The sequence below is a fragment of the Staurois parvus genome, unplaced genomic scaffold, assembly GCF_062004578.1.
Source record: "Staurois parvus isolate SC_StPar_1 unplaced genomic scaffold, SC_StPar_1.0 ptg001928l, whole genome shotgun sequence".
Lineage (NCBI taxonomy): Eukaryota > Metazoa > Chordata > Amphibia > Anura > Ranidae > Staurois > Staurois parvus.
Genome location: NW_028319724.1, coordinates 45,694 through 58,793, shown reverse-complemented (window position 1 = coordinate 58,793; position 13,100 = coordinate 45,694). Strand labels below are relative to the sequence as shown.

Genomic DNA, 13,100 nt, shown 5'->3' with positions numbered 1-13,100 from the left:
AGGTCAGTTGCTATGGGTTACCATATGCCGATCCCCTGTTGCTATGGGTTACTGCATTCTAAGTGGACATTTGATAAGTGGAGTTGAAAACCGGAGTTGGAAACAGGAGTCTAACGAGAGTCTACTGACCTGTAAGTGGCAACTGATATTTCCTGTTAATATTGTAACTGGGATATGAGGTCTAGTGGGGGGGAAGATTTTGTGCGGTGCACAGTGTGCCGCATGTATGCAACAATGGAGCAACAGCTCTAGGATGGATACCGCTGCGACAGATGTGAGAGGGTTGCATTTCTGGAAACTCACGTTAAGAGATCTGGAGGAGAAAGTTGCAACACTGGGCAGAACCGACAACCTTGAAAGGGGTCTTCTGCGCTCTGAGCAGGTAGCTAATGGGATTGATGTGGAGGGCGGAGGGGCTAATCAGGTAGGAAGATGGGTTACTGTAACGAGAGGGAGTGGTAGGGGCTCACAGAAAAGGAAGGCCGGTCCTGGGTTTGAGCACCCAAACAGATTTGCCAAGTTGGGTGAAGATGTGGGGGTAGCAAGCTCAGGGGTGGCAGCCCCGAATGTCACTGCTATCCCTAACAGCCGGGAGGGCAGGTCATCTGGGAGGGGTGGTGAGGGTAGTGCAAGAAGGTCTAGACAGATGGTAGTAGTAGGGGATTCTATAATCAGAAGGACTGATAGAATAATTTGTCACCAGGAACACCTCAACCGAATGGTTTGCTGTCACCCTGGTGCCAGGGTTCGGCATGTGGTGGACCGGGTTGATAAATTACTGGGAGGGGCTGGGCATGACCCAGCTGTCTTGGTCCATGTTGGAACCAATGACAGAATACATGGAAGGTGGAGGCTCCTTAAGACTCAATTTAAAGAATTAGGCTGCAAGTTGCAGGGAAGGACCTCCAAGGTGATATTCTCTGAAATAATACCTGTGCCATGCGCAACTCAGGAAAGACGGGGAGATTAGAGAACTCAATGCATGGCTGAAGACCTGGTGTAGGAGGGAAGGATTTGGGTTTCTAGAGCACTGGGCTGACATTTCATTGGGGTGCAACCTATATGCTAGAGATGGTTTGCGCCTCGACCTCTCCACGGCCTTCGACACAGTCGACCTCCTCCTTACTAAACTACACTCCCCTCGGCATCAGGGACTCCGCTCTCTCCTGGCTCTCCTCTTACCTATCCCAACGCTCCTTCAGCGTTACCTGTAACGCTGCCACCTCCCCCTCACTCCCCCTCTCTGTTGGGGTCCCCCAAGGCTCCGTCCTCGGACCCCTTCTCTTCTCCATCTACACCTCCTCCTCTGCAAACTAATACACTCCCATGGCTTCAACTACCACCTCTATGCAGATGACACACAAATTTACCTCTCCACCCCTCACCTCACCCCCTCACTCACCTCCTAAATGACATATCAGACTGGATGTCGCTCCATTTCCTCAAGTTAAACCTTTCCAAAACGAGCTCCTGGTTTTCCCCACAGCCCGCGCCCCCCCCCCCCATCCTCTCCATCACAACTAACAACGCCACCATCAATCCCACACCACACGCCAAAGTCCTAGGTGTCACTCTGGACTCAAACCTTTCCTTCCAACCTCATGTCCAATCACTATCAAACTCATGCAGGCTCCTCCTCCGCAACATCTCCAAGATACGTACGTTCCTAACCCCAGACACCACTAAACTACTCGTTCACTCCCTTATTATCTCACGCCTGGACTACTGCAACTCCCTCCTCACCGGCCTACCTCATCGCAGACTATCCCCGCTCCAGTCCATCCTAAACTCAGCAGCCAGACTCATCCACCTCACCAACCGCTCCTCTTCTGCCACCCCCCTCTGCCAATCCCTTCACTGGCTCCTGATTGCCCAACGCATTAAATTCAAATTACTAACTCTGACATACAAAGCCATTCATAACGCCGCCCCAAACTACCTCACCGACCTGATATCCATCTACCACCCAACCCGTGCCCTTCGCTCCTCACAAGACCTCCTACTCTCTAGCTCCCGGGTCTCCTCCGACTGCAGGACTTCTCCAGGACTTCCCCCATCCTCTGGAACTCACTACCCCAATCCATCAGACTGTCACCTACCCTCCTCACCGTCAGGCGCACCCTGCAAACCCCTCTCTTCAGGGAATCCTACCCCACCCTCACCTAACAGCCATTCTCCTCCACTCCTCCTACCACTCCATCCCCCACAGCCACTTCCTCCTGTACCTCTACCTCCTCCCTCCTAGATTGTAAGCTCGAAAGAGCAGGGCCCTCGAACCCCTCGTGTATTACATTGTTACTGTATTGTCTCATGTTCTGTCCCCCACTTTAATGTACAGCGCTGAGCAAACCTTTTGGCGCTATATAAATACTGTATAATAATAATAATAATAATAAATGGAAGGGGGTCTGCTGTGCTGGGGGAGAGGTTTAAGGGAAGGCTGGAGGAGTATATAAACTAGGATGGAGGGGGAGAGAAAATTATAATGGGGTAGACAGATCAGACAGGGGTAAGTATTTATTGGTGGGTGGAATGGGGAAAGATGGGGGGAAGGCTATGGCAGATGATAAGAAGGTTCAGGTTCCCATGTTACAAACAACCACTAGAATTGGTACCATTTGTACGAAAATAAAAAATATGCTAAATACTTGTGAACAAGGTGTCGGTGAATGAACAAGGTGTCAGTGAATTAATGTATTTGTTCACCAATGCTAGAAGTCTGCCAAGCAAAATAGGTGAGTTGGAAGGTTTGGTGCATGAAGAGAACTAGGATTGAATTGGTATTGCTGAATCTTGGCTTCATTCTTCACATGACTGGGCCATTCATATTCCTGGCTAGGTTCTCTTTCGGAGAGACGGGGGGAATAGGAAAGGTGGTGGTGTCTGTCTCTATGTGAGAAGTGATCTCAGAGTGAGTGTGAAAGAGGACCTAGTTGATGGAGAGTGTGATGAGGCTGAAGTATTATGGGTGGAACTGCACATGGGGGGCGGTACTACAAAGGTAATCATTGGAGTTTGTCATAGGCCTCCCAATGTTAATGAGGAGTCGGAAACTCTGCTCCTTTCACAGATGGAAAGGGCTGCAAGGGCTGGGACAGTGATAATAATGGGGGATTTTAACTATTACTGGAGTAATGGTACTGCAGGAACAGTTAAAGGGCAAACATTTTTAAACCTACTACAGGACAATTTTATGGTACAGTCATAGAGGCCCCAACTAGGAATGATGCTCTGCTGGACCTGGTAATCTCAAACCATGCAGAGCTTATTATGAATGTCCATATAAAAGAACATCTGGGTAGCAGTGATCATAACATGATTTAATTTATTGTTAGCTGTAAACAGCGAGCACATACGGGAAAAATAAAAACGCTCAATTTTAAGAGAGCTAATTTTCCAAGACTGAGAGCTGTTCTCCAAGACTTAGACTGGGAGGGAATATTGGCATTGATGAACACAACACAGAAATGGGAGTTCTTCAAAGAGACTGTATGTGAACACACTGCAAAATATATTCCCATGGGCAACAAGTATAAAAGGCTAAAAATCAAACCTATGTGGCTTATGGCCATAGTTATCAAAGCTATAGATAATAAGAAAAGAGCTTTTATTAAATATAAAAATGAAGGAACGCGATCATCGTTTAAACATTACAAAGAATGCGCAAAAAGGAAATAAAATAGAAAATGAACGACAGATAGCAGGACCAACCCCCAAAAATTCTTCAAATATATTAATAGTAGAAAGGTCCGGTCCCAGCATGTAGGCCCTTTACAGAACCATCTAGAGTGGGTGACTGGGGACGAAGAGAAGGTAAATTTATTAAATCCCTTCTTCAGCTCTGTCTATACAATGGAGCATGGGGGGGCTCTTGTCCATAATGGGGGGTGGTACTGACACAGCTCCAGATGATCCACATTGGCTCACAATTGATATGATCCAGAAATATTGAGACAGAATAAAGGTGAATAAAGCCCCTGGACCGGATGGCATACACCCACGGGGCCTTAAATAATTGAGTTCTGTCATCTCACAGCCATTGTTTCTCATTTTTAGGGACTCTTTAATGACTGGCATAGTACCACTGGATTGGCTTAAGGCCAATGTGGTGCCAAATCTTTCCCAAGTAATTATAGACCTGTTAGTGTAACTTCTATAGTTGGGAAGATACTGGAGAGTTTAATAAAAGACCACAGAGAGGAGTTCTTGCTGGAAGAAAATATTCTAAGCAACAGACATCATGGATTCATGAAAGACAGAAGTTGTCAAACAAATCTGATTTCTTTTATGATGAGGTGAGCAAATCCTTGGACAGAGGTGTGGCTGTGGACGTGGTATACTTGGACAGAGAAGTGGCTGTGGATGTGGTATACTCGGACAGAGGAGTGGCTGTGGACGTGGTATACTTGGACAGAGGGGTGGCTGCGGACGTGGTATCCTTGGACAGAGGGGTGGCTGCGGACGTGGTATCCTTGGACAGAGGGGTGGCTGCGGACGTGGTATACTTGGACAGAGGGGTGGCTGTGGACGTGGTATACTTGGACAGAGGGGTGGCTGTGGACGTGGTATACTTGGACAGAGGGGTGGTGTTGGACTAGGTATACTTGGACAGAGGGGTGGCGGTGGACGTGGTATATTTGAACAGAGGGTTGGACGTGGATGTGGTATACTTGGACAGAGGGGTGGCGGTAGACGTGGTATACTTAGACAGAGGGGTGGACGTGGTATACTTGGATAGAGGGGTGGCGGTGGACGTGGTATACCTGGACAGAGGGGTGGCTGTGGACGTGGTATACCTGGACAGAGGGGTGGCGGTGGACGTGGTATACTTGGACAGAGGGGTGGCGGTGGACATGGTATGCCTGGACAGAGGGGTGGCGGTGGACATGGTATGCCTGGACAGAGGGGTGGCGGTGGACATGGTATACTTGGACAGAGGGGTGGAGGTGGACGTGGTATACTTGGACAGAGGGGTGGAGGTGGACGTGGTATACTTGGACAGAGGGGTGGAGGTGGACGTGGTATACTTGGACAGAGGTGTGGCTGTGGACGTGGTATACTTGGACAGAGGTGTGGCTGTGGACGTGGTAAACTTGGACAGAGGTGTGGCTGTGGACGTGGTAAACTTGGACAGAGGGGTGGCATACTTGGACAGAGGAGTGGCGGTGAACGTGGTATACTTGGATAGAGGGGTGGCGGTGGACGTGGTATACCTGGACAGAGGGGTGGCGGTGGACGTGGTATACTTGGACAGAGGGGTGGCGGTGGACGTGGTATACTTGGATTTTGCAAAAGCGTTCGACACAGTTCCCCACACGGCTAAAGTCTACAGGCTGGAAAAATCTGTATGTAAATGGTTAGAAAACTGGCTAAAAGATCTATACAGAGAGTAGTTGTTAATGATTCATACTCTGAATGGTCTAGGGTGTCAGTGGTGTACCCCAAGGTTCAGTGTTATTAGTGGGGTACCCCAAGGTTCAGTGTTATTAGTGGGGTACCCCAAGGTTCAGTGTTATTAGTGGGGTACCCCAAGGTTCAGTGTTATTAGTGGGGTACCCCAAGGTTCAGTGTTATTAGTGGGGTACCCCAAGGTTCAGTGTTATTAGTGGGGTACCCCAAGGTTCAGTGTTGGGACCCTTACTTTTTAATATATTTATAAACAATATGGTGTCGGGGATTTCAGTCTTTGCAGATGACACCAAGCTGTGCCGGGAATAACGTCCTTACAGGATGTCCCCAATTTACAAGCCGACCTCAATGCTCTGTGTAATTGGGGGACTATGGGGCCAATGAGGTTCAATGTTGATAAATGTAAGGTTCTGCACTTGGGGGCTAAGAATTTGCATCATACATACTAGGGGGGTTGTAACGGAACTGACCCATTTAGTAACAAGAGACAAACAGGTATTCAAACTTCACACCAGCAGACAGTCCCATCAGGAGGGAGGGCTACTGCCAACACCCCCCACTAAGCCAATACACATAAACACATACATCCCATAATAGTTTGCACCCAAGCCTGACAAACAATAGAACAATGGGATGCAGCCATATGACACCAAACAATCCATAACCCCCCACCCCACCTATCTCCTAGACATGTCTACACAATATTAGGACAGATCACCCTGTACCCCTAACAGGGGTCAGTCTGTGACTTACACATAAGAGGGATATGGGGAGCTGAGACGGGTCTCCCCACCTCTCCTAAGTGAGCTGTGTTCCATGGGCCCCCCACAGGGGTCAATGGTGGAGAAGGATCTGGGGGTTCTGGTAAATCACAAGCTTAATAATGGCAGCAATGCCAAGCTGCGGGTTGTAAAGCGACAAAATCCTCTCTTGTATTAGGAGAGGTATGGACTCCAGAGAGAGAGATCATGTTAGCCCCCCCCCACCCCCATCTGGAATATGCAGTTCAGTTTTGGGCTCCAATTCACAAAAAGAACATTGGGGAACTGGAGAAAGTACAGAGAAGGGCAACCAAACTGATAAGAGGCATGGAGGAGATCAGCTATGAGGAAAGATTAGAGGAACTGAATGTATTCTCTACTGAGAAGAGGAGATTAAGGGGGGATATGATCTCCATGTATAATACATAAGGGGGGGATATGATCTCCATGTAGAATACATAAGGGGGGATATGATCTCCATGTATAATACATAAGGGGGGGATATGATCTCCATGTATAATACATAAGGGGGGATATGATCTCCATGTATAATACATAAGAGGGGATATGATCTCCATGTATAATACATAAGGGGAATATGATCACCATGTATAATACATAAGGGGGGATATGATCTCCATGTATAATACATAAGGGGGGATATGATCACCATGTATAATACATAAGGGGGGATATGATCTCCATGTATAATACATAAGGGGGGATATGATCTCCATGTATAATACATAAGGGGGGGTATGATCACCATGTATAATACATAAGGGGGGATATGATCTCCATGTATAATACATAAGGGGGGGGGTATGATCTCCATGTATAATACATAAGGGGGGGGTATGATCTCCATGTATAATACATAAGGGGGATATGATCTCCATGTATAATACATAAAGGGGGATATGATCTCCATGTATAATACATAAAGGGGGATATGATTTCCATGTATAATACATAAGGGGGGATATGATCTCCATGTATAATACATAAGGGGGGATATGATCTCCATGTATAATACATAAGGGGGGATATGATCTCCATGTATTATACATAAGGGGGATATGATCTCCATGTATTATACATAAGAGGGGATATGATCTCCATGTATAATACATAAGGGGGGATATGATCTCCATGTATAATACATAAGGGGAATATGATCACCATGTATAATACATAAGGGGGGATATGATCTCCATGTATAATACATAAGGGGGGATATGATCTCCATGTATAATACATAAGGGGGGGTATGATCACCATGTATAATACATAAGGGGGGATATGATCTCCATGTATAATACATAAGGGGGGATATGATCACCATGTATAATACATAAGGGGGGATAAGATCTCCATGTATAATACATAAGGGGGATATGATCTCCATGTATAATACATAAGGGGGATATGATCTCCATGTATAATACATAAGGGGGATATGATCTCCATGTATAATACATAAGGGGGATATGATCTCCATGTATAATACATAAGGGGGGATATGATCACCATGTATAATACATAAGGGGGGTATGATCTCCATGTATAATACATAAGGGGGGATATGATCTCCATGTATAATACATAAGGGGGATATGATCTCCATGTATTATACATAAGAGGGGATATGATCTCCATGTATAATACATAAGGGGGGATATGATCTCCATGTATAATACATAAGGGGGATATGATCACCATGTATAATACATAAGGGGGGATATGATCTCCATGTATAATACATAAGGGGGGATATGATCTCCATGTATAATACATAAGGGGGGGGTATGATCTCCATGTATAATACATAAGGGGGGATATGATCTCCATGTATAATACATAAGGGGGATATGATCTCCATGTATAATACATAAGGGGGATATGATCTCCATGTATAATACATAAGGGGGGGGATATGATCTCCATGTATAATACATAAGGGGGGGATATGATCTCCATGTATAATACATAAGGGGGGGATATGATCTCCATGTATACATACATAAGGGGGGGATATGATCTCCATGTATAATACATAAGGGGGAATATGATCTCCATGTATAATACATAAGGGGGGATATGATCTCCATGTATAATACATAAGGGGGAATATGATCTCCATGTATAATACATAAGGGGGGGATATGATCTCCATGTATACATACATAAGGGGGGGATATGATCTCCATGTATACATACATAAGGGGGATATGATCTCCATGTATAATACATAAGGGGGGATATGATCTCCATGTATAATACATAAGGGGGGATATGATCTCCATGTATAATACATAAGGGGGGATATGATCTCCATGTAGAATACATAAGGGGGGATATGATCTCCATGTAGAATACATAAGGGGGGATATGATCTCCATGTAGAATACATAAGGGGGGATATGATCTCCATGTAGAATACATAAGGGGGGATATGATCTCCATGTAGAATACATAAGGGGGGATATGATCTCCATGTAGAATACATAAGGGGGGATATGATCTCCATGTAGAATACATAAGGGGGGATATGATCTCCATGTAGAATACATAAGGGGGGATATGATCTCCATGTAGAATACATAAGGGGGGATATGATCTCCATGTAGAATACATAAGGGGGGATATGATCTCCATGTAGAATACATAAGGGGGGATATGATCTCCATGTAGAATACATAAGGGGGGATATGATCTCCATGTAGAATACATAAGGGGGGATATGATCTCCATGTAGAATACATAAGGGGGGATATGATCTCCATGTAGAATACATAAGGGGGGATATGATCTCCATGTAGAATACATAAGGGGGGATATGATCTCCATGTAGAATACATAAGGGGGGATATGATCTCCGTGTATAATACATAAGGGGGGATATGATCTCCGTGTATAATACATAAGGGGGGATATGATCTCCTTGTATAATACATAAGGGGGGATATGATCTCCGTGTATAATACATAAGGGGGGATATGATCTCCGTGTATAATACATAAGGGGGGATATGATCTCCATGTATAATACATAAGGGGGGGGATATGATCTCCATGTATAATACATAAGGGGGGGGATATGATCTCCATGTATAATACATAAGGGGGGGGATATGATCTCCATGTATAATACATAAGGGGGGGATATGATCTCCATGTATAATACATAAGGGGGGGATATGATCTCCATGTATACATACATAAGGGGGGGATATGATCTCCATGTATAATACATAAGGGGGAATATGATCTCCATGTATAATACATAAGGGGGGATATGATCTCCATGTATAATACATAAGGGGGAATATGATCTCCATGTATACATACATAAGGGGGGGATATGATCTCCATGTATACATACATAAGGGGGGGATATGATCTCCATGTATAATACATAAGGGGGAATATGATCTCCATGTATAATACATAAGGGGGGATATGATCTCCATGTATAATACATAAGGGGGGGATATGATCTCCATGTATAATACATAAGGGGAATATGATCTCCATGTATAATACATAAGGGGGGATATGATCTCCATGTATAATAGATAAGGGGGGATATGATCTCCATGTATAATACATAAGGGGGGATATGATCTCCATGTATAATACATAAGGGAGATATGATCTCCATGTATAATACATAAGACTAACTATGTAGCTATGTAATGTCCCCCCCCCCTCCCTTATGGGCAGCTGGCGGTCCATTGCTATGGGATACCACACTCTGATCCCCCATTTATGGGCAGCCAGAGGTGATCCGAGGTCGGTTGCTATGGGTTACTACACTCTGATCCCTCCTCCCCCATCTATAGGCAGGCTGAGGTCAGTCGCTATGGGTTACTACACTCTGATCCCTGTTAACGGGCAGCCTTGGGTCAATTACTATGGGTTACTGCACTCTGATCCCCCATATATGGGCATCTGAAAGTTGGTTGCTATGGGTTACCACACTCCCCGCCCCCTTCTTACATCTGATGGTGTGGAATCCGACCCTCGGCTGCTTCTCGAAGCTCTCCCCGAGTCTCAGCACTCGCTCTTTGCTGTCAAACATCGAACAGGCCGAACCATTCATCGCTGCGCTCTCCAGTTCCGAACATCTGCCTCGGCCAGCCACAGACTCCGTGTGCCAAACATCAGGAGGCAGGGCCAGGGAGTTCGGCGGCTTTCGATTGGCGGCCTGGAAAAAATTTGGCCGCCGTGATTCGCCGTTTGGATATGACGTCACCAGCAAACACCGCCCTCTCTACCTGTTCCTGGGAAAGCTCAGTAAAGGATTTCTATTCCTAGAACAACTTCTGTCATCTGCAGTGTCTTCAGTACGGCCGATCAGCCCTTTATATCAATGGAAAAGACGTCAACAAAATGGCGCAGACAAAGGAGACAACCTTGTATAAATAAATGAACCTCTAGTTTCAAAAAAGTTATCGCCAATAGTAGCGATTCCGCGGACCGGCTGTTTTCTCCCGAAATGCAGTGCGGCCGCGGCCTGGGCAGGAAGGGAAGCCTGGCTGGAGTTGTTATCGGTTGCTAGGAGACGAGGAGCTGCACCGGGCCGGTTACATAGGGACCTGTGAGAGGCCCTTCATGGTGAGAGGACTGAGAAAGGGGCATTACAGACCCAGTAGCTCGGGGGGAGGGAGGCAGCTGTGGTTGCTATGGGTTACAGCGCTGCTATGGCCATAGCTAACATCTGTTTCTGATTTCGAGGGACTGTCCCTCTTTTGGAACAAAGTCCCTCATTCATCCCTTCTGCTCTGATCTATAAAGTTGCATATAAAGTGCAGTATTTATCTAATTTCTAAATTGTTGTATTTGCACATTTCACACATCAATATAAAGGAATAGATGTGATAAAAAAGGGGACATTAGAGATGCCCATAGACAATAATGGAACAAAGAGGATGCCCATAGAGAATAATGGCACAAAGGGGATGCCCATAGAGAATAATGGCACAAAGGGAATGCACATAGAGAATAATGGCACAAATGGGATGCCCATAGAGAATAATGGAACAAAGGGGATGCCCATAGACAATAATGGAACAATGGGGATGCCCATAGAGAGTAATGGCACAAAGAGGATGCCCATAGACATTAATGGAACACAGGGGATGCCCATAAAGAATAATGGAACAAAGGGGATGCCCATAGAGAATAATGGAACAAAGGGGATGCCCATAGAGAATATAGGAACAGAGAGAATTCCCATAGAGAATAATGGAACAAAGGGGATGACCATAGAGAATAATGGAACAGAGAGAATTCCCATAGAGAATAATGGAACAAATGGGATGCCCATAGACATTAATGGAACACAGGGGATGCCCCTAGAGAATAATGGAACAGAGGGAATTCCCATAGAGAATAATGGAACAGAGGGAATTCCCATAGACAATAATGGAACAAAGGGGATGCCCATAGAGAATGATGGAACAAAGGGGATGCCCATAGAGAATAATGGAACAGAGAGAATTCCCATAGACAATAATGGAACAAAGGGGATGCCCATAGAGAATAATGGAACAGAGAGAATTCCCATAGACAATAATGGAACAAAGGGGATGCCCATAGAGAATGATGGAACAAAGGGGATGCCCATAGACAATAATGGAACAAAGGGGATGCCCGCAGAGAATAATGGAACAAAGCGGATGTCCATAGAGAATGATGGAATAAAGGGAATGCCCACAGAGAATAATGGAACGGAGAGAATTCCCATAGAGAATAATGGAACAAAGGGAATGCCCACAGAGAATAATGGAACAGAGGGAATGCCTACAGAGAATAATGGAACAAAGGGGATGCCCACAGAGAATAATGGAACAGAGGGAAGGCCTACAGAGAATAATGGAACAAAGGGGATGCCCATAGAGAATAATGGCACAAATGGGATGCCCATAGAGAATAATATAACAGAGAGAATTCCCATAGACAATAATGGAACAAAGGGGAATTCCCATAGACAATAATGGAACAGAGAGAATTCCCATAGAGAATAATGGAACAAAGGGGATGCCCATAGACAATAATGGAACAAAGGGGATGCCCATAGAGAATAATGGAACAAATGGGATGCCCATAGACATTAATGGAACAGAGGGAATTCCCATAGACAATAATGGAACAAAGGGGATGCCCATAGAGAATGATGGAACAAAGGGGATGCCCATAGAGAATAATGGAACAGAGAGAATTCCCATAGACAATAATGGAACAAAGAGGATGCCCATAGAGAATGATGGAACAAAGGGGATGCCCATAGACAATAATGGAACAAAGGGGATGCCCGCAGAGAATAATGGAACAAAGTGGATGCCCATGGAGAATGATGGAAAAAAGGGAATGCCTACAGAGAATAATGGAACAGAGGGAATTCCCATAGACAATAATGGAACAAAGGGGATGCCCATAGAGAATAATGGAACAGAGAGAATTCCCATAGACAATAATGGAAGAAAGGGGATGCCCGCAGAGAATAATGGAACAAAGCGGATGCCCATAGAGAATGATGGAACAAAGGGAATGCCCATAGAGAATAATAATTTCATGCTCCCAACTTTGTTCCAACATGACTGCCCACCAGTGCACAAAGCAAGGTCTATAAAGATATGGAGGAGCCAGTTTCGGGTGGAGGAACTTGACTGGCCTGCACAGAGTCCTGACCTCAACCCCATAGAACACCTTTGGGATGAATTAGAGCGGAGACTGTGAGCCAGGCCTCCTCCCCCGACATTAGTGCCTGACCTGACAAATGTGCTTCTGGAAGAATGGTCCAACCTTCCCATAGACACCCTCCTAAACCTTGTGGACGGCCTTCCCAGAAGAGTTGAAGCTGTTATAGCTGCAAAGGGCGGGGCCAACTCAATATTGAACCCTACGGACCAAGACTGGGAGGCCA

The 13,100-nt window shown here is 45.4% G+C and overlaps 1 protein-coding gene across 1 annotated transcript in view; it reads left to right on the top strand.

Annotated features, from left to right (window-relative positions):
- Positions 1-10,651: 10,651 nt before the first annotated feature.
- Positions 10,652-13,100, top strand: part of IQCB1 (IQ motif containing B1) — a gene marked incomplete at its 3' end in the record, with an annotated part of 45,289 nt that continues 42,840 nt past the window's right edge. The window contains exon 1 of the mRNA XM_089664512.1: positions 10,652-10,789. The remainder of the gene's footprint in view (positions 10,790-13,100) is intronic.